This window comes from Alosa pseudoharengus, unplaced genomic scaffold, assembly GCF_046254945.1.
Source record: "Alosa pseudoharengus isolate Yale_2024_CS ecotype anadromous, Long Island Sound unplaced genomic scaffold, YU_APseudo_1.1 YU_APseudo_1.1_scf_19, whole genome shotgun sequence".
Taxonomy (NCBI): domain Eukaryota; kingdom Metazoa; phylum Chordata; class Actinopteri; order Clupeiformes; family Clupeidae; genus Alosa; species Alosa pseudoharengus.
Genome location: NW_027468657.1, coordinates 30,874,542 through 30,902,520, shown reverse-complemented (window position 1 = coordinate 30,902,520; position 27,979 = coordinate 30,874,542). Strand labels below are relative to the sequence as shown.

The 27,979-nt window shown below is 41.8% G+C and overlaps 1 long non-coding RNA gene across 1 annotated transcript; it reads right to left on the bottom strand.

The window, feature by feature from the left end:
• Positions 1 to 15,930: 15,930 nt before the first annotated feature.
• Positions 15,931 to 18,293, bottom strand: LOC143133234 (uncharacterized). The gene is made up of 4 exons (XR_012988490.1): positions 18,042 to 18,293; positions 17,334 to 17,401; positions 16,981 to 17,091; positions 15,931 to 16,850 (listed from the first exon to the last, which is right to left on the bottom strand). It is a non-coding gene; the product is annotated as an uncharacterized LOC143133234 (long non-coding RNA).
• Between the last annotated feature and the right edge of the window lie 9,686 nt (positions 18,294 to 27,979).

Here is a 27,979-nt window from a genome sequence, read left to right as displayed (position 1 = left end):
TCACTGTATGGAAGTAGGCTAAGTAAAATAGAGATGTTTAAAATAAGATAAAGTTAGGATATGCCCGCTTGACAACGGCAGAGATAACTGGCCTTTGGCCATAGCAACCATCCATTTAGAACGACTGGCCTTCATAGCAACCAAGGATCTTAGCTGTGATTCATGTAGCTACAGTATGCATGCAATGTGATGCAAAGTATAGAAAGGTGATGAAATATACAGAGACAGGTCAAGAAATATAGTGCAATGTAGACAGTAGTATACAGTTGATTTACAGAAGGTGGTTTAGAGTAATATGAATTAAATATAAATATGTGCAGTGTATTAGCAGTTATCTCATACAATAAGTAGAATAATGTATGTAGATGTAGTAGTAACATTATAATAGTAGAAATAATAATATAGATATATGCAGTGTATTAACAGAATATAATAAAACAGAATAAATATAGATATTCAATATGACAAATATATAACAGATATGTACATAACATACAGCTATGTGCAGTGTTGAAACAGTGTCATTGTAGTGCAGAAACAACATTATAAGAGTAGTAAGAATAAGTCTATGTGCAGGATGAATAGTATAAAGATCAGTAGAATAACTATGTATAAATGTAATTACAGTAGGCCTATGTACATTTGTAAATAAATAGAAAACTATGGGTGAGAGGGATAAATTAATTTAATTTAATCGTAAAAGTAAATTGCATTCAATTAAAATGCAATTAAGAATTTTTCCAGTAGGCTTAATGTCACGCAAAAAGTACAACCAAAGCTGAGCTTGATCAACTAGAACGCTGGGTCCCAGGCCATGTTGGTCTGAGGGGAAATGAGAAAGCGGACAATGCTGCTAAGCAAGCCCTCAATGAAGAAGTCACAGAATGTCAAATCCCTGCCCCAGACCTTAAACCTATAATGAACTCTTACATCTCAGATAAGTGGCAATCTGGGATTAATGTACCAACAACAAGCAAGGAATGTGAATTTTGGCACATTTTCATGATCCACTGGGTCGTTATGGACCACACAAAATACGGTGTTGCTAAAATTACTCCTATTGTGGCTATTAGAGACATGCATTCATGAGTATCCAGCTACATTCAATGAGTTAAGTAAAATACATTCACACACAAAAAAAAACCATCACTAATGTTGTGGACATTCCTTTATTCTGAGATACATCAATAGGCTCTCAAAACAATCCCAAACAGACATAAGGTCTTTATAGAGCAAATCCATATAGATTATTTGTCAAATAAACCAGTAAAACAGAATTAGGGGATGGAATATATAACATTCACACTCATAGCTCATATTTTTTAAATAAATCAGTGAAAAAGTATCCTGACAAACAAGCAGCATTTTAATGCCTTAGTCATATTTCATAATTTCACATTTTTCTCTAGGTTACCTGATAGCCCAGTTTGAGAGGTGCAAGACGCATGACATTATTTATTTTTGCAGCCAATCACTGCTGTTGTTTTATTTTATTGATTTGATTTTAGTCATAGAAGCTAAATTCGAAGGCAGGCCACAGGTAAAATCCAACGAACCGCATTCACCCCGCAAGGCAATAGTTGAATAGAGCTTTTGAGGTATTGCCACTGCTCCAACACTGAAAGGCACTGTTAGAATGCTTGGATCAAGCCAGGTTCAGCATAGCGTATGTCACTGTCTGCTCACGTTGGTGACCGGACCAGGGCAAGCACACTTTCGCAGTTCCCGCCGGAAATGCAGTCTAGTTTAAAATGCTGTGCTCTTACCACGTTCTTTCCCACCAAGCAAACTGGTAAACTAGCTGTTTTCAGAATGTTTGAAATCCCAGTAGGGGTTAGATTCGTTGGCTACATCCGGCTTTTAATTGTGATGTGATAAGTACTTTACTCCGCTGCGCATCGGGGAGTTCTCGCACTTATCTATTAATTATGTATATCACCGGGTTGCCACTATAGGCAATAGCATGCAAAGGAAACAAGCGGTTCCGTTTTAGAAGAATCCGACCTGTTCAGTTTGTTGTACATCTTTTTTTGGCCCTAACAGCAATAGGATGGATAGTTAGCTTGTTTACAGATGATTCCATTGTTGCGATGCCTGCTTCCAGGCTCAACCGTCGTCCTACTATGGCTGTTATAGTTACCATTCATAGGTGTCTCGTTATTCAGAATTAATAGCCTAGCCAGCCCACTAGCCAATCAGAAAAGAGTATTTCTTGTGTCCGGGTGATAAAGGCCTATATCTTACTTACATACTTACTTGCTAGTGAGCCCTTACATGGTTGATAAATCAGTTTTGTGGTGCTTGACTCTGACTAGCTTGTGTTGGTAAACACATGGCACATGTGTAGGCAGTCAGAGCAGTGTTTCTTCCCATGAGGCATGGCAGGTCCTTGGGGAGCCTTTAGTGACCTGCTGTTGCCTCTGTAGAGTCCAGGCTTGACATCTGGACATTCGGGTCCTTAGCACTCATACACTCAACATCTATAGGTCTCTCACCTGCCCACCTATCACACACCTGCCATCCAAGCCCAATACACACATACATACACACACACACGCACACACGCACGCACGCACACACACACACACACACGCACACACACACACACACACACACACAAACAAACATATACACACCACAGTGTAACAACCAATTATGCATCAAACCTGTCTCCGTAGCAAACATGGCTTATGTTATGTTTTATGTTTTATGGTAAACTTCTTTTGCTGTCACGCCAATTATTGAAAATTCCAATTAGAGCCCTGTTGCCAAAGCCAGAGCACACAGACTGATATCCATACAATGCGTATGCATGCACTCAGAGCAACTTGTTCAAATTAAGGAAGGGCAACAGCACTGAATTGATGAGGAATGCGAAACCATTAGCAATGCAGGAAACGTTACTGCAAACCCCATTTTTTCTCTTGCCTGATATGCTTCACGTTGCACAGCAATTCAGCAATTTTCAGAAACGTATACCCCCTATAAAGATAGGAGCATTCTGAGAAAGGGACCACTCCACGTTATTACTAATATACTGTATGCCATTGCCCTAAATACAAGTAGCCTTTAGCTCTCTGAGTTATTACATAAAAGAGACTGAGAGTTGTGAGCTGGCAGTTATTGTACTAAAGCTGTGAAGTACATTTCTACGTACATGACAAGTGGCTGCAGATTTGAATATTTAGGCTTCCCAAATCCCCAATTTGCAGACCGTCATTCCAATAACCCTTATCCATCCCCATTCGGCAGCTTTTGTATCATGTACAGCATTTTGTAGACGCCAACACAAAGAGTTGCTTGTACCCTTGTTTTGCCTGAATTTCATTTGAAATGCAAAAACAGAGAAGAGCGGAGGCAGGGGGGGGGGGGGGAGAAGCAGCATGTCACCCCACTGAGAGACTGCAGTCCGTGGGCTACTGCAGGAGCACTCCTGTACACCGGAGGCACCGTGCTGATAAGAGCCTAACATGTCCCCTCTGGAAGGTAAGCGACATCTCTCCTCCGCACCAGCTCAAACACAGTGCGAAGAAAAAGGGACCTCCGCGTCGTGCACGTGACAGCTTCGTTTTTTTTTTTTCGGGGGACGGTGGGGAACAGAAAAGCTTTGCTTGGGAGACAGCCCTCTCCAGGAGCCGACTGACAGACAGCGCACCGTTGTGCCATAGGCTCCACTGGCAGGAGTGCCAAGTTTCCTGTCTTTCCAAATGAGATTTTAATCTATCCTTCTCTGGAGACAGACAGCAACCCCTCCCTCTGCACCCATCCGCCCCCCCCCCCCCACACACACACACACAACCCCAATTCGAGCTGCGCCTGTCACAGACAGACTGCCATGCTCAAAACACTTCCGCACCTCACAAACCCAAATTGTTGAGGGGCCCTTGCGGCGGTGATGCTGCCGGCCCAGAGGCACTGTGATCCTCCGCTACGTGCCTAGCAGAGCTGGCTGGCAATCTGTCTGCGCGCCCAATTGGCTTTAATGCATCTGAGGCGAGTGGCGAGGAGCAAAGACTAATTACGCGCGAGAGAGAAAAAATCAACATAAACACCAAACCGCGACCTGAAAGAGTTCCTTCCTTGGCCTCCAACATGGCCGCTCAGCCTTGGTTATTTATGAGGCGAGGGGAATAGGAGGAACGCGCATTCGATCAGCACGACACTCGCCTCTTGCATAATGAGCAGGCTCACCACGCTTCCCTTGCTTGATGGGGTACCTTGGGGAAGAGGCTTGATGGAATATCCACTCTCATATTGGCACATTAGAGACCGCCTCTCGCTCTTTCTTACTCTCCGACATGGACCACTTACTAAACCGGAACGACAAAGATAGGGTGGACAGGAGCACTCCGCCCACCCCAAGTGCATACTAAGCATCAAACACATAATTTATTCATATTTCAATAAATACACAAATTTCGTGTGTATCACATTGTGCATATGTGGCTATAAAAAGTACCACTGCACACTGGTAATAATACATCAAGTAGTCGATCAAGCAAGTGATGCATTGCAATCATTCACTGCAACATGTGTATTCTTATTGTGGCCTGAGGCACTACATTGGCTTCACATTTAGGGCCCTGTTTTGGCCCGGCACAAAGCGCATTCTTATCATACACTCGTATTTTTCTCATGCGAGTCTCTTTTATTGAACACTGCGCTCAGGGTTGTGTTCTGGTGCGTTATCTAAAAATCGCTATTTTACACCATCTAAAACGCATTACGCCACTGACCAAGAAAAACCTGGTCTATAGTGAAAGGTGCATATGAAGCACAACTGAAGACTGCCACGAGATGTAAGCGGCAACACCTCTGTCTGCAGGATAAATGTCCTTAGGTTTTTTTATTCAGTAATTTGAACATTATTGTGGTAAGTGTTGCTTTTTTCAGGCTTTTTTTCCCGATGGTAACCCATTGTCAGTCAATAGTGACAGTAAATAACTGTGTACAACTGTTATGTCGTTGACTATGACACCACGATGAAGTTAGTTTCACTTATGCCTTTGAGATCAAATAAGAGAGGTGCAGATGCATGTAGGCTATACTCTGCTAGGTTTTAGTGAAGCATGGTTTAGTGGAATACCTGTTCCATACGGTCTCACGTACAGTGGAGTTTTTGTTATATGTATATACTTACTGTATATTTACCCTTTCTGCTGTAAGTGCATGTTGTGTGTGATGTCTGTATGCTAATGAGACCTTGAATTTCCCCTTGGGGATCAATAAAGTATCTATCTATCTATCCATCTATCTATCTATCTATCTATCTATCTAAGCAGATTCCTGCCCACTCCAGATGCGCTGCTGACTATCAAAATACCGGTGTGCTGTTTAAAGTTGCGCTGCGCGCTGTTAAAGGGAATGACAAATGTCATTTTCATTGGTTTAAAGGATGTTACGCCCAAAACACACCCATGACTGATTAAGAAACATAAAAACCGCCTTTGTGCGCCAGGCGCCCATGACGTTTGATAATAAAACCATCTCAAATGTGGACTGGACAATCCCCGAGATTTGTTTAAACTATTGGCCAGTGACTATGCGTTTTAGATCGCCAAGATAAAGCCCAAAGTCACATAATAAAGACTTCACAATGCAATATACTTTAATATAGTAGATGAAAAAAACATCATTATCATGACACTTTAATACAAAGGAAGCTTAATTCTAGTCTTTTTAACCTTTAAAGTCTGTTACAATGGAAACAATCTGATAATGTCAGGGAGTAGCATGAGTGGTCCCTTTGATCTGACTAATGAAAGGGTTTGCCGAGTTGCTAATTCTTTGATGGATTATGAAATGATTTGCAGATATGACTGCTCTTATCAAAAATCCACAGAATGTAAAGACAGTTGAAACTTAATTAAATGGGAGTATAAAATGTTATCCGATTATAAATTTGTCATAGAACTAACGTTATGTAAGTATGTTTTGGTAATATTTTGTTGACAGTCTTACTTTCATATTTAGTTAGATAAATACTAGTTTCCATCAGTATTTAGTTTGCATTGCACGTATAACTTAAGTTTAACACTGAACAATGGTTTATTGATTTTAATCTGTGCAAAAGATCAAATAATGAAATGTTTGCTGACTGCTCAATTTGTCTAGTCTGTAAGCAGATACCATTCCTGTATGATCTGATTGTGTAGAATCTATTGTGCCAGAAAGGATGGTGGATAAGGACTAAATTCCCACTCTCCAGTGCCACCAGAATCTTGTGAAGGTTTGTTGTGACCGTTGCAGGAAAAAGTAACTTTATTCACAGTGGCACTTCTCGGAAAATTGTGGTCACAACTGGGGTGATTTTAAGGTAAATGAAATCAATAGTAAATAATGCATTTTCCACAACTTTTTCAAGGAAATCCTTGAGTTTGTGAAAAGTCAAGGATTTGGACACAAAATCCTGGAGAGACAGATTCTCAAAGTCCTTCTCCAGTCCCACAAAAGTGCTCACATTTTGGAGACCCCCCAATGCTGTCGTCCATAACCTTTCCTGGTGCCCTCGGCCCTTTCTTCTCTTGTGATGAACTGATCCATTGTGCTCTGAATAAGAATCAAATGCTGAATCAGTCCTGGGGGCTTCTAATTGGGCTCCTCGGCTTCGTTAAGATGGCGCTTTGTGGTTTCCCCCGAGCTCGGCAGGAGACTCGACTGCACACTCCTCTTGGCCTTCGCCCGTGATGGGTGGCAAGAGCTGACAGTGCCGTTTGGTTTTAATAATGTGTCACAGATGCTGACCAAAGACAATCTCCCTGCTGTTCCATCTCTGTGTCAACAGCATCGACAAGCTCCTGTTGGCTCCCTCCTTAAAAATGCTGCGTAATGTGACAGATCTAAATGTCAACTTAAACGTGTGAAATGCATTGGCCGTCTATGACAGGCAGTGTTCTTTGCACATTTGGTTGTACGCACACTGACATAACACTTTAGCATTATAAACTTTCCATTTGGATAATATCATCAATTATGCCCACATTCCTATACAAAATGAGGTTGATAATCGACTTGGTCCTGGCAGACAATATTTCCATGTGCCAAAGACAGACATGACACAGTTCAGTGAGTGTATCAATTTAAAAAAGCAACAAAATTCCGCAAAGCTGAGAAGGCTCTGAAAATGATGAGCTTCTAGCTGATACCCCACAGGTTTATATGACTAATTCCAAAAATACACACTATGCATAATTATGTGTCACACTCCATGTTCTTCTCAAACTATAATAAAGTATAGCTAAATAACAAACAAACATCTGGTCAGATTTTAGCACATGGAGAACGTTGCATATACATACTCTCTTGGTACAAAAGTTAGTCAATGAAAAGTTGTTCTTGAATGAATAGAAACTATTTTGCAAAGGCAGAGGCAGTTGGGATGGGAAGGGCTTAATTTCACGGTTCACAATCCCAATGTGATTAACAAGTTAAAGGCTGTCAGAGAGGCAGCCTCATCACTCTCCTCCATCTCTGAGGAAGAGTTGTGACATGGGAATACAGAAGCTACAAGGATGCATTAACTCTCTATGTAAACACTGACCAGAGTAGCATACTAAATCACACACACAAACACACAGACACACACACACTAATAATACAGTGATAGGTTGCTCAGCACCAGTGTGGGAAAACTCTACTACTGACTCAGGGCCGTAGTCACCATAGACTTTGGGGGGGACGTGTCCCCCCCAATATTCAGATGTGACCAAAATGTCCCCCCCAATATTCGGACATACAAAAAAATAAAGAAAAAAACGCTATAGGCTACTACAGGAAACCAACAAGTTCCGCCATCTGAAATGCAATCAAACGTAAATAACACACAAATTAGTGACCTATTCATGGTTTCAGAGAGTACACTGTGAGTGGTTTGTCCTGGAGGTTTTGCGTTTATCGTTTGAGGCGTGCGCTATCAAAAGCTTCCTGCTGCGGTGCAGGCTGTCAATAATATCGCAAAAGATACCGGTACAATTCTCACAAAACTTGTTGGAAAGGTGTAGCACTGTCTAAGGAAACCCCATTCATTTTTGAAGCTGATCAGACTCAAAGGGAACTTTGAAGCATTTTCCATATTGTAGCCTATTCTCTCGCAATGATAGCGAAAGTGAAACGTGTCCTTTTATTTGAATTTGTGCGTGTCTGTGTCATTCATTTCTTTCACATGTCTTACAACATAAATAATGCATTCATATGCTAGTAGTAATGTCAGAAATGAACCGGTTTATAACAAGCCTCTTAGAAATGGCTGTTGCATCTTGCATGTTACATTTAGATGCACACTTAATCGCGCATCCATGCAGGCAAAACGTAGCACTCAAATGTGGCGACGGCACAAAAGTTGAAAAAACTTTTACAATAGCGGTGATAGCCTACAGTTAATGTGAATCGCGGACATTAACCAAAGAAAGGAATTTCCACCTCAATTCACCAAATAAAGGCTGTGTTTCTACATTTTAACACAAAACGTAATTTCTGTCAGAAACCAGCCTATAATGCATAGGGTAACTTGAGGTGAGTCAGACAGAAGAGGGACCTGTCTTAGCCTATATTGAATCCCATCCCTTTCAAACAACGTTAAAATTGTGTGATTAGCCGCCAGAATAATAAAATCAAAATACAAAATATGATTGGGCTAGGTCCAAACCTATGAGTAAGCATTCAGTGTAATATAGAGGTTATCAAAGATACTAGTTTGTATTTTCTTTTAAAATATACATTTTGGGATGGAGTCATACCACAGGTCTATATCACGGGATGGATTATTGAATGGGCCTACTGGGCCCAAGAGCTCAGGGTGTGTGAAGTTGCTTCTCCGCCCTTCTCTTCTATTTCCACAAAACTCACAAGTCGTCATTATATAAAGGATCTTTTTTTTTTTTTTTAAAGTCTTCCTGGGAAGTATGCCCCCGGGCCCCCCTATCTTAACAGGGGAGGGTTTTTTTGCATCTATGCAGGGGTTCATAATCCATCCGTGCCTATGTCCGTCAAATGTTTGGTATATCCTAATTGACTGACTTAACTAATGACTTGTTTGTGATTTTAATAATATTTTTGCATGGCAGGAAATGTATTGAAATTCTGTTATTGAAATTCACACCGCACCACAGATTTGGTCCCCCCCAATGTTGACATCATGGCCTTGTACTGACTGCTAATTGCAACTACCCTAAAACTATTTGATATTGATATTTGAACTATATCTTGGGCCTTTGTGATTTCTAATGAGAAACACTTTTTTGATAACAACCTTGATTATTTAGCCTGGAAGCCAGCCCAAATTTACCCTGCCCACAAAATTTGACTTTGGAAAATTCGGTCTGGACTTGCTCCATTGAGAAGCCTCTTAAGCCTTTAAGTGGTTCGTACCAGTCAAATCGTCTGGGCGGGCTTTATACAATGATGGACAGATGAGCAACGGTTCCTTGACGTTCAGGTCACCTGACCACACTTAAGTTGATATTGTTTGAAAAAGCCTGTCGCTAGAGAAGCTAGATGTTTAGATTCCATTCTCACTTCTGTTGTACAAGATATTGACGGCACAATAACTAAAATGAACAGAAAACAGTGATTGGGTCATTTGTCGAGAAGAAGGATGTTTTGGCTGCTCTAAAGGATTTCTATATTTTGTTGTTTTGGTTGGTTAGGTTTATACAAGGAAGTTTATACAAGGAAGTTTATTGTCACATGCATATAGTTACTGGAAGTAAGAAATGCAGTGAAATTATGTTTATCCTATCAGTTGAAACATGTTCTATAATTACACCCCAATGGTGCGGTACCAGACTCAAATTCTGAATAGAATTGAATCTGGCTACGTCAGGCTATTGATTATTATCAAGAAAAAATCAATGAGCATGTTTAATTTGGGAAGCTCAGTATTATGACACATATTATTCCACATATGAGGAAATGCCACAGAGAGAGTAATCCAAAATTAAAGATTTTGTACTGTACTTAATGAAGGCACAATGCTGGGAAGAGAGATGAGCAACACAAGGGAGAGAATTAAAAATGGGGGAATGCATTTGTCATCTGTTGACAAGAGTATTTGTTTTGCTAAGCACTTCATTTTGCTGTGATGCAAGCAAGCCTTTTTCATGGATGAACATTGCAGTGTTGCCACTCAAGCAATTATTGATGCTAGCCATGACAGTGTTAAACTAGCCATGCTAGCCATAGTGTTAAACTATTCCTGAAATAAGTTTTTTTGTGTGAGCATTTGCACATTCAGTAATTGGATCAAATTTACAGCTATAACTCCGATGCATGACAATACAAATATATCAGATATATCAAGTTTGCTTCAAGTTTACAATGAGAAAAAGAGATTTGGTGTTATTTGATGAATTCATACAATTTGAATCTGTCAAAACTGCATATTGAAAGCATTGGCAAAGAACTCTGTTCTCATAACCAACGTGATGCAGTTTATCTCTTACCAGCATATTAACAGGAATCCTCCACATAAGAGATTGCTGCTCTCATGACTCCCATCTGTCTCGTGCACTGTATGTTGATACTATGTTTTGCACCCAAGGCCAAACACAATATTTGTCAATGAGAAATGCACTCACCACATTGCATTCCACACAACCGCTCTATCTAAGGGTAAAGAAAGTAATACGCACCAGGCGTGAGTGCTTACTGTATGCCATAAATTCAGAAGAAATACTGCCCTTGGCACGTGAAATCATATCCATCTCCCTTCATAGGAGGTGTTCATTTCCCCCCACCACACCATATTGTCACTCTCAGCTGGAGAGTATGTGCTGTCACAGTGATTAAGTAAGGATTGTATCTGCACTGGATTTATTCAATTACATTTCCATTTTTACCCATGGGCACTCCATCAACCAAAGTTGTCTGATGAGGTTTAGATATTGGGCTCTTTCCCCCAAGTCTGTAGCCTTTACCAAACCCATTAGTTCTCTCTATTAATAGTATTCTAGCATTGCAAGCCTCCCCCTCCTCTACAGATGTTTTCATCAAGACAGGACCACAAGTCCCCTTTAGCTCTGCAATAATGGCTATCATGTCGACATGCTATGTCCTTCTGCTCCCATTTTATTAGCACTACGGAGATCTCAAACAGATTGAGAACACATTTTAAAACAAAGCCAGACTTGTCAAAGTAAAGATCATGCATGCATGATTCCAAAAGTTATGCCCTGCAATGCACCCACCAGAGAGGAGACTTTCACACACTGTTGCCTAGAAATGTTAATTGTGAAAATTAAAGATTTTGAATAATTACTTTAGAAGGGGGCTTTAAAGGTCTTTGCGTACTGAATTAAACACGAGGAGACCTTGAGCTGAACTTTTGCTGGCATCCGTATTTGAGGCAAAGATAAGAGATTTAATTTGTTACCTAAAAGATCGAGGGGGGACATTAAAATTAATTGCACAATAGGGCATCTTCTTCCATTAAACTCAAATGCATCATCAACATCTGCACATTCACAGGCTGATGTGTCCTGGATTGTCTCTCAACCCCCCTTTTAATATTCTCCACATAACAAAAAGTAACATTTTGTCTCACTGTGCATACAGGCTATGAGTGGAATAATTAGGCAAAAGAATACTGCCCTGAAGAAGGCACGCATGCCGCTATGTGTGGGCATTTTAATCTGTCCATTTAGGACATGTCCATTTAATAAAGACATTTTAATTTAAGTAGTGCCTCGGTCCTGAGACTTTTCTTCTGTGGCCTTTTTTCTTTTGACTCCAAAGAGCACCCGGCTGAAACAAACAAACAGTGAAGACTACAATGTTTTATGACTGACCACACAGACAACTCCAAAATAAAAATAATTAGCCACTTAGCTACACTGTGTCGCACGTTATCAGTTTGACTTTTACATAAGCAGGCGGAGGGCTTAGCGCAAGTGTGGCAATGCACTAAAGCGGGATTGGAGATCTTAGTGTAAATGTCAGCAGGCCTTCCAGCACCTCCCAAGGAGGCTAACAGGAAATGGCATTTAGACCCTGTTGACCATATGGCTCGTGTAATTAATGGCACAGATTGTATTTTGGCTCGCCCCCAAAACTTGCTCCAGTCAGTTATGTAAAGACACAATCCAGAACAAACAAGGACTGCCCCTAGCGTTCCAGCAGATTGGACATTCTGAGACTCAACTCAGCTGTGCTCTTTTTTAATGGTTATCCCCCCCCCCCCTCCCGACATGGCGCACAAGAAAAGGTGGGCGGTTCTCAGGCTGTGCGGTCGCTGATTGAATGGATTCTTTGGGGCCCAATATCAGAGATGTACAGTTCCGTTTGCACTGCCTCTTCTGCCCATCCATTAGAACATGTAATAACACTGTGTCAAAGATCCTGGGAGTTATTCCTGAGAAACTCTCACATTCTTCAGTTTATTAATCTGTTCTGTAATGAAATGTTTTCATATTTGGAGAGCACTTTGCACATCCAAGTGCACTGCGAAGACCGCATTAGTTTCTGAAATGGGATAATCTAAAAATGATCAGCTTGAATTGCCAGCACATTCCGTTCAATTTAATTGCACAGTTGCATTTTATTTCTTTTTCTTATATTATCATCTAGCATTACTTTCTTTCCTATTTCATCCAAATCTATATTCTCCTCTTTCTGTTAAATTCTTTCAATTAACCTAAACAATAAAACATATGGAATACAGCATTTCTAGCTCCTTTCCCTTCAGAGGTTTTGCCAACACAACGTGTACCACACATACCCCTTGAAGGCCACACAGTGTCCTTAGAATTCGCCACAGCCAGAGGGGAAAAACAGAGTCAAGGTTACATCCATTGCAGTGGCTATGTAACACAGCAAAACATCAGAACACTGCCATCAGTCGGAATTGCTGCATCAATTACTGCACCATGTAATGGTGGGTGCCAGATTGGTGCTGAGGACAGGAAAGGTTATTTAACTAGAGGTGCAGCTCTAATCCCATACAAGCGTGCAGTCCCCAGTGTTCCTGCAAATTAAAGTACAGGGACATCAGAGTGACTCGGCCCAGCTGTTGGGCATATAAAAATGCTGGAGAGGAAAGAGGAGTCTGTCATAGTGGGGAAGGTGCTTTCCATTCCAGGCCCTGGTCTGGTGTTTGTTAAGTGGATCCCTCGGGTCTGTCCAGGGGTGAAGACCTCGCCTCTGAGCCCCATGATGAGAAGGGGGAATGGTGTGTGTTTGTGTGTGTGTGTGTGTGTGTGTGTGTTTGTGTGGTGGGGGTTACTGACTACAGAGGTGGAGTGTCCATGCTGTCTTCAGGGTAGACACGACCTTCGACGTCTGATCACTTGGGAGGTAAGCTTGTGTCAGCTGGCTGGACAGACTGATATCAGATGGCTACACAGAAGAAAAAAAGATTCCCCCCTCAGCACAGGGCACACTCACTGGTCAATGTCAGCCACTCGCCCCCAAGTCTCAGGCTAAAGGCTGATAGACGAGCTTTTGCATTACAGAGATTGCTTTTTTTTATTTATTATTCTGTTATTGGCTCAATCTGCTCCACAGTATGTCTTCCCTCTAAATGCTGAAAGATCGGCTAATACAGTGAGTGATTAGGGAAAGAGGGGAAATCTAGGGGAAAGGCAGATGCTTGTTTGCCAGCAAACATGTTTGTCTCAAATGTTTGACAGTTGTTGCTATATATTTACTCCCCTCAAATAAATGACCTGGTCCAGACAAACACTGAGGTGATCTGGCATGGCCACTTCCTAGAGCAGAGCCAAATCCATTGCAGAGCCCACAGCTATCCGGTCTGATGATGGCTGCCTCTGGGTCTTTCTCTTCATCCCTTTCCCACGATGGCTGTGCTGTCTTTCCACCCCCCTCTTGTTTTCATCTATTTTTCACATGAAATAACCTGTTGAGGTGGAGCCCGCATGGTGGACATGACAACACTACCCTTTCCAAGCTGTTTTCTTTATTCACATGAAGCGCACCCTAAGTCTTTAAAGGAGCCGGGCCCAGATGGGAGAGGGAGCCTTAGGGCTCGGATTGACCTATATTTCGCTTCCACCGCCTATACTTGCGGCCCGTATCCGCGTGCAGTCATCAAAGAGCCACTATCACCTACCCTCTGTCCCCACACGGAATTTCTAATCGTCCTTGGAATGACTAAAGGGCTGAGATTATGCCGCACTCCCCCCCTTTTTTTGATGGGAGCTAAAAGGTCAGCGGTTCCGAATGGTAATGTGAGTATCAGTGAAAGGTGAGGCAAAGGTATGGGCCAGGGAGTTGAGCTGCACAGTGCCTCTCAGAGCACCTGCTGTGGCTTCTCTCTCTCTCTCTCTCTCTCCCTCTCTCTCTCCCTCCCTCTCTCTCTGACTTTCTCTCTCACTCTCTGTGTCGTCTCTCTCATATACACTTTCTCCTTTTCCTCCACTTCCAGGATGATAAGAGCTTCTCTCTATGACACCCCGTGCTGTTTCCAAAAGCTTGGCAGAGGTGATAACACTCCAACCACCCCTCTACCATCATGCTGCTATCTCACAGATTCTGACATCCCCCATATGTGGATAAGCCATGGGAAAAGAACAGAGCCCCCCCCCCCCACACACACACAAAAAAAAGGGAAGTGAGGAGGAGTAGTTGGAAGAGAGGCAATTCACCAGGGAGTGGAGCATAGACACTCGGGGAGATATTTCTGTACTCTGCTCTTAATATTAAATGAAAAGCATCATTCTCTGAACAGCCTCTCAAACCTACCTCCCCTGAAATGTTTTGATCGAGACATGACTAAAATAAAAGAGCCATAAGAGAATGCAAAGCATCTATACCTGAAATCTATATTTCTGGTCACGAAAGGAAGGCCCAATCGACAAACTACATCTTATCAGAGCAGATAGTCAAATGAGGATTGGACATTCCATTTCTGAAACTTTCTCACACTTTGGTTACTTGTAGACGGTTTGTGGTAGTGGATGAAAGATGAACCAAGAAGTGTTGGAGGGGGGAAAAAAACCTGTTTCTCAGAGTGAGATGACAAACCTAGCCACACATGCAAAACATGACAACCTCACAGTTGTCAGTGGAAGAGTGTGCTATTTACAGTGTTAGCCCACTCGCCGATGATTCCCCCTATTGTAAATCTGTCTCAGTTCTGCTTTTATCTGTTGGTTGTGTTCACGGCTTTCGCTGAGCGGATTGGGAGGAGTTTACACGGTGTCGCTTCGGGCGAAGAGTGTGTTTGGCGACAGTTGCTTGGTGAGTCACATAGCAGGTAATGTGGGAGCTTAGATACGCACACCCAGGTCGGTTCGGAGGAGTGTCGATGGGCGGCGCCTGTGCTCTACCTCCATCACCTCTTTCAAGCACAAACTGCTGCAAATCGATGGCTGGAGGACGCTTTATAAACCTGGACATGACCTGACCGCTGCATCTATACTGCAGAGCAGCCTGCACTGACCGATGCTGCAGAGGCTGCGGACCAGCCGGAGACATGGGTGCAGTTGCCTTCAAATGTTCTCATGGGTATTATCACTCCAACAAAATATGTTCTTTGTGCCACTGGAATCACAGTACAATTGTAATCTTATAGTCTTTAAAAGCGTAAAGATCTGGTGAAATGTCAACAACACAAAGTATTTATCTATCTATCTATCTATCTATCTATCTAATCTAAACTACACCTACACTCTAAGAAATGGAAGTACCAGTGTGTACCTAAGTCGGTACAAATGCTTGTCGCTGGGGCAGTACCCTTTTGAAGTACAATACTGTACCTATGAATGCAGGTACATTTGTGTACCCTAGCCATCTGTACCCATCAAGGTACACTTGTGTACCTGCAATGACTAAAATGTACCTGTATATATCATTATCACATAGTACCCTTAAAAGGTACTATTCTGTACTTCAAGGGTACAACCCCAGTGAAAATTTAAGGTGGTATAACTAAAATATATGCACAACCAATAAGTACATTTAAATGTTTATTCTGGGGGGATATTACTCACAATACTTCACATGAATACAGGTACAATAAATGTTAACATGTTCATATTAAAAACACATTCATATCAAAACATCAAAATATCTTATATCCATATCAATATACATATTCACGTAAAACATGTTATGACTCTTAATGTAAGTGTAAATAATAAAACACTTTGGTTTACAATATTTTGCCTGAATAGCCACATTGTGTTTATACGCAGAAGGAAAAAAAAATATTATATAGCACTAATAACACCTTTATATGATCTATAAAATACCAATATTTGAGTTAGTAATTACTCCAACAAACCTTGTATGCTTTCAAGTTCATGTTAATACTCGTGTATGTGACAGTGATGAAAATACAGTATCTGCTTGCCATAACCATTACACGTTGCAAAATTAACAAAGTCCTTGCAGTAACTTAGTAGCTATGATCTTAGATCTCATTCACAGTGCATACACCATAGAATTGAGTGAACGATATGTGTGATGTAATGAGTCATATAGCGACATTTTAGAGTAGTATCTCAGAAAACAATGTGCAAGCCTTTGGGAAATATTAGCAAGCCTGTAAAAATGTACAATATATTGTTACAATGTTCATTACCTCACCAATAAATCAATCAATCAGAAAACACACTCCAATCCTTCCAATCATGAGGCGAGCCATTAAAAAGGCAAGAGTCTCAAAAGGCACCAAAGTTCAATTTCAAAAACTGGTAGAAATCCAACATATTCTTCAGGAGAGTGTGCTAAGTAAAGGTCAACAGCAGTAGAGGCTGCTGTTTTCCCCCTCTTCAACTTCTGTTCCTCTGCATATATCCACTTTGACTTAGACTGGAACCTTACTTGATCTACAGGACGTTCACATATTTTCAATAGCAGTGGTAGCCTCACCAATGACAGCAGGGGTTTTACATCTGTTGGAAGCAAAATGCAAACACAAACCTCAGAATAAGATTTTTTTCAACCACACAAATAAATAGCCTCAGACAGATTGTGTAAAATACCTTGTCTAATACATGTATGTAACTATATCAATCTGCTCACCTGGCATAGATCAGCGTTGAGTCATTACAAGTTCCATGGACCGGCTGACTCTCCCAAACTTCTCCTTACTCCTTTTCACCGTATCTTCATGAACGAAAGCTGCCTGCTCCACTATGTGTTTGAGAGACAAATGCCATGCAATAGAATAATATAATTAAACAAAATGACACAACAATGAAATAGCACAAACATAATCTTAACCAATATATAAATTGCTATAGGACAAAAAAAAATCTAAAAGTTGTCTGTATTATTATAATTTGCATAATTTATTATGCAATACTTTTCTATATGTATTTAACATCAATAAGAAAAATACCATTACAAAAAAACCACCAAGTTGGGTAACTTACGTAGCCATTAGATCCTTTAGGAAAGGTAAGCTTACTTCCAAGTGGCCATGTTCTGCCTTGGTGGGTATCTGTGAGAAGGATTAACGTTAGATTTACTTTAGACCATTATCAAGCTCTGAGTAACTTTATAACATTATAGAATGGTTCTGAGTTGCTCCCTCTAGCTTCTAACTAGATAAGCAATGACAACCAGGATGTTCTGGTGAACATAGGCAACTCAACTAATTAATTTTCACCTAAACAAAATGACAGTGTTGAGAGTGATCATGCTTACTGCATGTATGCACTTACCAGGCTTCTTTCACCTGCACTACCGTTGATATTAAACCAGCCTTTCAGGGAAGTTAGCAAGTATGTATGGCTAACAGTGCTAGGATATGCTTATATATCTATGGGCTAAGCTAGTTAGGATAATGATTGCTAGTGAAAGTTGGCTTTAATGGCTTCCACAAAAACTTAACATTGACATGGGAAATAGTAGATAAAACACACACACAAATCATTTCCTTACCATTTATCACGATAGTCATGCATTATTGAAGGAGTTTGAACTCCATTTAAAAATATCTGAATTCATAGCTAACCTAGGCTAAGTTGCTAGCGAATGCTAATGTTAGCCTTTAAGCCAACAATCTGACTCCATTACTGTAACAGTAGGCTATTTACAATGTACAAACCGAATTTCGATAAATTGCAACTACACCTTACCTCTGAATAGCTTTGCCTCCTCTTCCACAAAGATTATTCCATCCTGCACATGTGTTTTCTCACACCAAGCTCCTCACTGAAAGTTGCTCCATTTCTTGGTGAGTGAGATGAACAAAGTTGAGGGGAAAAATAACGGTTGCTCCCGTCCCGAATCTCCTCCCCCAACAACTTTTGAGTGACAGGCCATGTACTTTTTGTACCCTTAGGTACAAATATGGTCCCTTTGCGAAAAGGTACATTAATGATCCAGGAACGGTACGTATTAGTACTTTAGGGGCTCAATTTTGTTCCCTTTAAGGTACAGGGTCAAAAGTTGTACCTAAAAGAACAAAAATGTACCCCAACCGTACCCCTATTTTTGAGAGTGTACTTGGTCAAAGAACAGTCATTTAAGGATCACATCTCTTCCTTTAAAATAATTAATCAGTAGGCCTTTCTTGTGCACTGACAGCATTGAAACTGTTAATCTTAAAGGGACACCAGGCAACGTTTTTGTGTTAATTAATCATCTTTGTAAGTCGGTATATGGTTAAATGACTCATTACGGGGCGAATGAAGGCTCTCTCGCCCGCCCCTACTGCCTGTAGGAAGAATATCCCACTTGCAAGTTCAGTGTATCCTACCCGCCGACCGAAGCAGGATCAGTTTACAGCACAGAGGCAGGCTAACGAAACGCTAGAGATTGTTGCAAACGTGTGTATAATGGCAGAGCCGGCGAAGAAGCAGCGAAAACCCTTGACGGAAGACGCAAAGAAAAGGAAAAGAGCTTCAGACCGAGCGAGGGGGAGTTTCGTAGAGAAAAAGCTTCAGGCTTGCCTGGTGTCCCTTTAAAATACCAAGGTGAGTTAGTGGTAGACTGAAGTCCTGTCCGCAGAAAATGAAACAACACATAAGTTCCATAATGGAAAAACTGAGAGTAAATATGCAATTTTTCACTGTGTCAAGAGCACTTCTGCAAGTGACGGACGAAGGACGTTTGCATAGCAACAGCTTTATTTGTCCTTATATAAACTTCTGCCTAGCGTGGGAATAATCCACAGCTGCACATTTTTTTTTTTTAAAGGAAAAAAAACTTGCACACAAGTGACTTTCAAGACACTGCTTCTTTTTATTGTCTCAAGAAGAGGCAATTTCTCTCTGTGAAACCCTCCATTCTCTTTCACTTTGTTCCCAGAGCAGCCAGCTACTGTACACTGGGCACTTTGAGGGAAGAAGCGCCCTTACTTTTGAAACCGCTCCAGCAATGAAAGGGAAGACTACGCCTTATCTCATTTTTACCCTGCCTTTATTCTGAAGGTAATTTGCATTTTAATTTGGAGTTTCAACCTGTGCTTAATAGAATTAAATGGAGAGCTGCACTGACATGATTCTCTGACCCCTTCAGGAGCGTAAAGTGCAAAAAAGGCAAAAACATTTCAGTCTGTTTGCAGAAAAAAAAATGCTATTGACCTTCTGTGAGATAAGCCTAAAGGTAAACATGCTTGCTTTTTAAAGAAGAGGGAAAAAATCTAATTATCCCAATCATTTTACAGAGAGTGGAAGCAGAAAATGCATTAACCTTGGAAATCCCTTATTGACAAAAAAGGAGCGTTCGATTTAAATGAAGTGTCTAGCCTTTTTTCCATCCTCCTCCGTCTAAGATTGGTGGAACTCATATAGAGCAGATCTTCTTTTTCACAGATTGTGGCCTGCTTTTGCCTTAATAACTTGAGGGCCCGTATCTGTGAAATTGGAAGTGGCCTTGTCAGATATTTGACTGTTTAGAATAGCTTTATTTTATCTTCAACTCAGTATTAGGCCAGGCTGAAGAAAACAGCTAGTGGCAAAAAACTGCCGTGATGCGTGAATGGCCGGCTGTGGGAAGAGGATAGGATGAAGTTTGGCATTTGATAATTAAAGGCAAAAAAACTCAAGTGGTAAACAATATATGTGTTGACACACCACTTTCCCCCTCAACATGGGAACGTGCAGCAGGCAACCGAATGTTTTGCTCCATGTCTGTATTGGTTGAGCCGCAGAGCCCTTTGGGCAGAGCGGCTTTGTCTGAGGCAGGGCATGCACAAAGGATTTTCTGCATGGCATCACATCTCTGCTGTACAGCCCTGGCACACAGCTCGTTTTTCACTCAAGATCTACAATATACACCTCAAACATGCATTGCACGTATTCATAATGAGACAATTCTTTCATGCAATTAACCAAAACTATTATCTTTTTGCACTGCACACGAGTGTGGCAATACTGTCACCGAACAAGCCTGAGCAAAAAACGCTCTGGAGTCGTCAGGTTAAAGACAGCTGCATTTATTCAGTCTCTTCTCTTTCAGGGGTTTTGTTCATCCCACATGAAATGACTCATCATATGATGAGCTGTCTGGAACCTACTCACGACAGAAGCAAGGGAGGTATTTGCTCTGCATTGCACCAATTAATTCCAAAGCTACTGTCAGCGTTGACCTTTCTGGGTACGTTTATTTCTGTTGATTATGTGGTCAATATTGAAAAAGTATTGTGAATCCTAGTTTTTCTTGCCTTTTTTGGCCTCAGCCATGCGTAAGCATGCCACACTGTTCCCTCGTCGTTTCTTTCCAAGATAAGCAGCTCAAAAACTAGAACAGGGGAGTGTGGACAGAAGAGGATGTGTTTAATGATTAATGATGGGGTTGTGCCTTCACCCTTACAGAGCTGCAAACTTTAATGGTCTTTATTTATGTGTCGGCGTGGTAACGGCTTCACGGCCCTGCCTTCCCCGCCTCCCAGTGGGGCCTCATTCATTATGCTCTGCCTCTGCCCCTCTGCATCTCAGGGCCCGCTTCCTCAGGAGGCTGAGCACTCAGAGCTGGGGAGATATTCTCTCCCTCTCTCTCTCTCTCTCCATCGCTCACTCTGGGGTCTGTCTCTCTCTCCATTTCTCACTCTGTGGTCTGTCTCTCTCTCCATCTCTTACTCTGTAGGTCTGTCTCTCTCTCCATCTCTCACTCTGTGATCTGTCTCTCTCTCCATCTCTCACTCTGTCGGTCTGTCTCTCTCCAGCTCTCCCTTAACCCCCCCCCCCCCCCACCCTGTCTGGCTGCCTACACACTGCTCCCTTCTGTCACAGTGAAACCAGCTACAGGCTACAGCTGCACAGCTCACAGGTGGAATATAGTAATATTGCACACATGGTCTTAGATGAAGTACTATAGATTCCACGCAGGATGCATTTATGATAATAAAAAAAAAACTCACTGGGCATGTGCACTAAGATGCTATATGATTTATGCATCACATGTACAGCAGTAATGACGATGCCATAGTAAAGCAATGGTACACGCTGTATTGCAATCAATATAACAGTGATATATGGTCATTTTGCATGCAAAATGCTAATCGCAGAACTTAGTTATCTGCAGAGGCTACGCTGAAATGCCATCTACATAAGAATACACTCACACAGTGTATTCAGCGTCCACTTCATATAGTATGCCATAGGCTTTTGGTGTTGTGTTGTATTCAGTGTCCACTTCATACAGTATGCCATAGGGGTATTGTGTTGTGTTATGTTGTATTCAGTGTCCACTTCATACAGTATGCCATAGGGGTATTGTGTTGTGTTGTGTTGTATTCAGTGTCCACTTCATACAGTATGCCATAGGGGTATTGTGTTGTGTTGTGTTGTATTCAGTGTCCACTTCATACAGTATGCCATAGGGGTATGGTGTTGTGTTGTATTCAGTGTCCACTTCATGCCATAGGGGTATGGTGTTGTGTTGTATTCAGTGTCCACTTCAGTATGCCATAGGGGTATGGTGTTGTGTTGTATTCAGTGTCCACTTCATACAGTATGCCATAGGGGTATGTTGCTGTGTGTTGTATTCAGTGTCCACTTCATACAGTATGCCATAGGGGTATGGTGTTGTGTTGTTTTCAGTGTCCACTGATGCCATAGGGGTATGGTGCTGTGTGCTGTATGAGGACTTCTTCCCTGAGTGTGGTGCTTGTAAGTAAATGGAGGCAGAGAATGCAGAGGTGCTGCTGCGTAACGTAGAAGTCATTTAGGAGTCTCCGTGCATTTCACTGCAGTGATGCTGCACAGTTGATACGGAAAGTTTTCAAAGCCTTTTCCACATTTTGTTATTTTACAGGCTTTTTATAGATTTTTGTCTTCGTCAGCCTGCACACATTACTCAACAGTGACAAAGCAAAAACATGTATTTTAAACTATTATTTACTATATAGTTAAAACTAAAATGCTCCAGACTCCTTTTTGTCCTTCTGTCACCTTGGCAAGTTTACATTGCAGATGCACAGCTTTGATTTTCAGCCTGTATCCGATTTGTATGGACAAACCGTCTGGTGACACCCAATGAGGTACAGTATGGGTGTCGATCCACACCTGAGGTTAAAAACTGTCTTATGTCCAAGTGCCATAGAGACCCGGGTTCAAATCCGACCCACTACATTTGAACATGTGCATGGCCCTTCACATCATCACACAAACCACGCAGGAATGCAGATACATTACAATTATTTTCTATAATACACCTCTGATGTAGCCTAGAAATCTAGACGCACCCTACTGGTCTCCAGCTGTCCATAACCAAACTTATTAGATAGAAATAGAAACACAACTGAGACAGTTGGTCTTCATGGTCTTACATGGAGACTATGGCACAAACCAGCACAAACGTAGCACAAATAAAGAACAAAGCGCTTAATATTTTTTGGATGATATAGGGCAGCTTCATAGAAGAATTTGATGTATTTGGCAAAACTTCACAGCAGCATGTAGGAAGGAAACCAGAAACTGAGCACAACCTTATTGATACAATCCCTACAGTCAAACACCACAGTGCTAAGCATCATGCTGTGGGTAGGTTTTTCTACACTGGATGGAGAGAAAGATCAGAAGTGAAAAATAGACAACAATCCTCAGGATCTCTTGCAGAGGTGAAGGTTTGTATTTCAACAAGACTGCCCTAAGCACACTGCCAAAAACACAGGACTAGCTTTGGGAAAACACTGAACAAGTCCTGGAGTGGGCTAGCTCATGTTCATGTCTGAACCCAATAGATAATCTCTGGAGATCTGAAAATGGCTGTGGACCAACGTGGCCCATCCAACTTGAATAAACTCAAATGATTCTGCCAAGAGGAATGGGAGAAACTACCAAAAGAAAGGTGTGCCAAGCTTGTGGAATCCTTTCCAAAAACACTTCAGTCAATGAAGATGTATTAACCAAAACCAAAATGAAAATGTTTTAACCAAAATGTTTCAATTTACACTGAGAGCCTGTAAACATAAGTCAATGTTTCTGTTTTTTTTGTAATTATTATTACTCTAATACATTTACAAAACATTCCAAAAACACTTTGCCTTGTCACTCAGTAATTTATTTTGACTAAAACATAATAATGTTGTCGAAATGTGTTGTGGAATTTGAAAGGGTTTACAAATTTTCTGCATGTCCAAGACCAATCATGAGCCAGCATCTCTCTCAGGATATTTAATCTGATTATTCATGCATTATTTTGAGTTTATTTGAGTGTTTGAGTTTACAGTGAACTGATTCTACAGAAAAATAGTCTGAATTGGCAAAAACAGACTGCCTTGTCATTGGTCAAACTGGTTCATTGTTTCTTCCTACTAGAGGTGTGAGAAATAGTCAATACTCTCGTTATTAACAAATGCTTTTATTTCATAATTTTCTAAGTTTTAATTGGGACGAGCTGCCATTCTAAAGCATAACAGGTTTTTAATAAGCTTCTCAACCGGCCTGTCAGAACACACAAAAATTAAGTGCATGTGCTTTCATCGCTCCTGTCATTATGTCTGCAAGTTCAAAGTGGTTTTGCAGAACAGAACGTTCAGAGAGAGCAGTGTGCAGTTATGCGATTTAGTCTCTCACAAAGGCTGCACACTGCATGCGTAGGCAGTGAGAATTCACAATGCCTCACGCATTGTAATTATTGTAACCAGTGTATGAGACTTGATTTTGGGCAAGATAAACCGTTTTGCTGTGCAATGCCACAGTAGCTGGAATGCATGTGCCAAGCATCCCCCCCCCCATCCCCACGCACACACACACCTCAAGCACATGCTCTGAGCTGAAACACTCTATTACAGAGCAGACGCAATCCTCGGCCATGGAAACGCACATGAAATCCGTGTGTCAGGGTGTCATAAGCGGCCCGTGGTGTCGGTGTAGAGAGGTGGCGATAAATGATTAGGCGTTTGTGGCGTGTCGCTGCGAGCACTGCCAAGCTCCAGGGCCCCATGTGGGTGATCTGGGAATCCTGATGAAAAGCAGGTTTTCTGCAGAGTTTGGCCAGCTTGCTGCGGCTCTCTTCAGCATGCCGAGCAGCTCATCAAACATCTGCATGTGACAGACGTGTGGTGTGGGCGATAGCGATGTGTGTGTCAGTCAACTGCCAGGTCATCTGACATAACCTCTTTCGCCCTTCGCCTCCCTTGTTTCCATCTAAATGGCTTTTTTCTCTGACATGTTAATAGTCACTGGAAACATGTGCCACATACAGTATGTCTCACCAAACTGTCTTCAAAGATTCTGATATCAGATATCATCAGAATTACTTTTTAAAAAACATCAGCTGCAACACATAAAAATATGGTCCTACCATATGATATCGACTGGGATGAGGGGTAAGCAGGCCATTGCAGGTCAAAAGCATTTTTTTTTATCTAAAGCTAATGACCTATGCAGCTTGTCCTAGGGCCTTGTGAGAATACTGATGTAGTAGAAACTTAACTTCAGCAAAAAAAAGTGTTGTTCCCTGCTAGAAGCCATGCTAGTTTTGAACAACAGCCTGGCTTGCTTGTTTGTTTAGAATTATGAGGGAGAGACCAAGCCACATACTCTGGAGGGTTTGATCTGGGGAGGGAGAGATTGAGAGGGGGCACAGAAAAGATCTATAATTGGAATCTTTTCACACAGGAAACCAGGGATTTTTTTTTAACGTTTACCAGTCTCTGCATCCCTGGGCTAATGGGGAATATCTACAAGGACACATCCTCTCCCAGTAAATATCTGCAAATGGCTTCCGTATCCAAGAACAAGACATAATTTGCAAACACACAAAAAGCTCATTTCCAGCATGGCCGTACAGAAAGAAATCACATATTTACATGTACACTGATTATCTGTAACCCCAACCATAATTACAACAACAGCTGACATTTTCAAAAATGAGAACTTATGACCCTAAGTTGAAGTTAGTTTTTCTTTAACAGCGCTGTCTAGACAAAAATAGCAGGCAGCACTTGGGCACAGTACCCCGGCGGGATATTCAAAAAAAGCTAATATGACAAAGGCAGCAAACTGCCAACTTCCAAGGGTAAATGATGCTTCCCATACTAATGTTTTGCAGATAACCCATATGTGTTCAGTTCTTGCAAGTCTCGAGTCTGTGCATCTGTGCAGTATAGGCATGAGCAAACAGAAAAAAATGAATTGGCAATGATCTGAATGCAAATGAAGGTTAGCTTTTCGTCCCCTTAGAATTATAAGGTTCTATCTGACATTTTTGTCAAAATTGAGTTATTTACATATTCTTATTCTGTGACACCTTAAAAAGATGAGGTGAGGTGTTTCTTGTAGTTGTATGCATTTTTGGACATTATATCTAAAGAGGTTTGTTCCACTTATCAGTATAACTCTATGGAATTCTAAAACTTTGAAGCTCAATATCTCAGAACTACTCAGAACGTAGATAGAACCCTATAATTCTAAGGGGACGTTTTGTATATAAAAGTTGCACAAGCATAGCTTGAACTGGCAATACCACCTGAATACCAAATGGATGTTGATGTCAGATGTTTTTTTTTATGTTGATGTATTATACCGTGGCTGAATGCTTATCTTTGTCATTTCGATTTTGATCGGTAGACCTGCAATTTAGATTTTGGACCTAGTTCAAATCAATTTTGATGGCATATGATCATGTGAAGATGTGTGAACTAAAGACTGTACAGTATACTAGTATACTTGCTGGAAAAAACCCTCCAGAAACATCCACCCAATTTCTCCACATAACTTCCTCTACTGGTTCCTCATCCAGCTCTTCTACACTGGACACAAACGTTTAACCTGCTTATAAAATGAACAAGGTCACGCCAGGCTTTTAAGCGGTTTACCACAACCCTGTCTATAGCTCCAGCACCAACACACTGCATTCCCCACATTCGAGGACTAAAGCTTTCTGAGACCACGACTCCCTATGGGTCCATGTAAACCCAAACTCATGTAGTTGCATTAGTCATTTGAATATTGTGTTTTTTTCTGTAGGCCTACTGTAGAATTCTACATAGGCTTCATGAATTTGATGAAATCTGCATCATGACAGTTCATTGGCTGATTCATTGCTGAGATAGACTACTCTGTTTCCACTTCAGGCCAGGGGCGTCGCCAGCCGATTTTACCGGGGCTTCAGCCCGGGGTAAATTGAGCTCAGCCTGGTTAGTGTTATTTAACTTTTTTATTTAGTTGTGCATTCTATCCCTCGTAGCCTGTTAGAACAAGGAATCCCGAACACTAAACTCTGACAAGGAGAAGCAGAATGGGCGGGGCTGGGCTGGGGGTGGGTGGAGAGTAGCCTGGTCCTTACCGCCTGTGACTACGTTTCTCTTCGTCATACAGTCTGGAACAAAGTAATAATAATCTGTCTCCGTAATGGGCGGATGCTTATTTCGAGGTTTAAAATCATTGGAGTTTCCTTAACCAATCAGCAACGTTTGGTAATGACGTATGCTGTGCGCCGGAGTTCAGGCGCTTACGCTTACCACTTCCGCTTCAGGCTCTGCTTCCCACTTCTGGTCTCAGTAGTAAACAGACCACTGGCTAGTATTTAGGCTACCTGACCGCCAGGGCAGTCTCTTTGTAGTTGATATATCCCTAACTTGCGCCAGCCACAGACCGAGAGTTGTATACCTCAAGCGTCATGTCACCGAGATTATATCAGCTCTTGTCACACGCCAGTTTTCCTCTCATCTCTTCTCACCGCTTATCAGACGATTGTTGTTCTACGCAGCCCGGTGACTTCGTCGGAGCTATGGAGCTTACGTCGTCCTACACGGGCTGTTCAGACTTCACTCTCGGATAAGTTGGATTGTACTGACAACCTACGTGTTATTTAACCTGGAGCTTGCTCAGTTAAACTAACAGTTGTTCGGCATAAAACAACGCAGCCTCACCTTGAGCCATGCTCGGTGATTGGCTAACGTTACTTTCCACAAGCACAGTAGCCTCGCCTGGAGCCCAGCTCAGCCACAGGCTAGCCTCTGTCAAACACAAACACGGAGCGGTTTACCTTGAGCCCAGCTCGGTAACCGCTAGTCCCAGTCAAGCATAATCACAGCAGCCTCGCCTTGAGCCCCGCTCGGTAGGCTAGCTAGTAGCTAACATTCCATTCCTTAAGTAGGCCTATGCCTACTTAAGGAATTTTGCTAGGATTTTGTAAAGGTAATTTGAGAGTAGGGGGGAGAATAACGAGCAGCAAACGTTTATTTGAAAACATGAAAAGTAGTGATGCATGTAGTACACTTGTGCGTTTAGGTTTAGTTATCACCATCTGATAAATCAAACTTTTCCCAAAGCCAGTTGGAAGGAGAGCTACAACGTCCTTGCCATTTATAAAGTTGACAAGACAAGCCTCTTGCTCCTGCTTTAATTGCGTGATGCCCTCGAGAGTTGCGACAACTTCGCGGATAGCTTCTAGCGTCTCTTCCTCCGTCACCATTGTTGCTGTGCTGTTGAACTACAAGCTTCGCTGGACTACAAGCAACTCGGCAGGCAAGTTCCGCGTCATCACTCAACTGTTCGCTAATTGGCGAGGCTGAAATCAAATTTTGGCCGGAAGTACGTAGGATGGTAACACCAGGCTAGGTGGAGAGCGGCAGAGGGTCGCTTCGCGGTCTGGTCTGAGATCAGTGGAATCTGTGCTC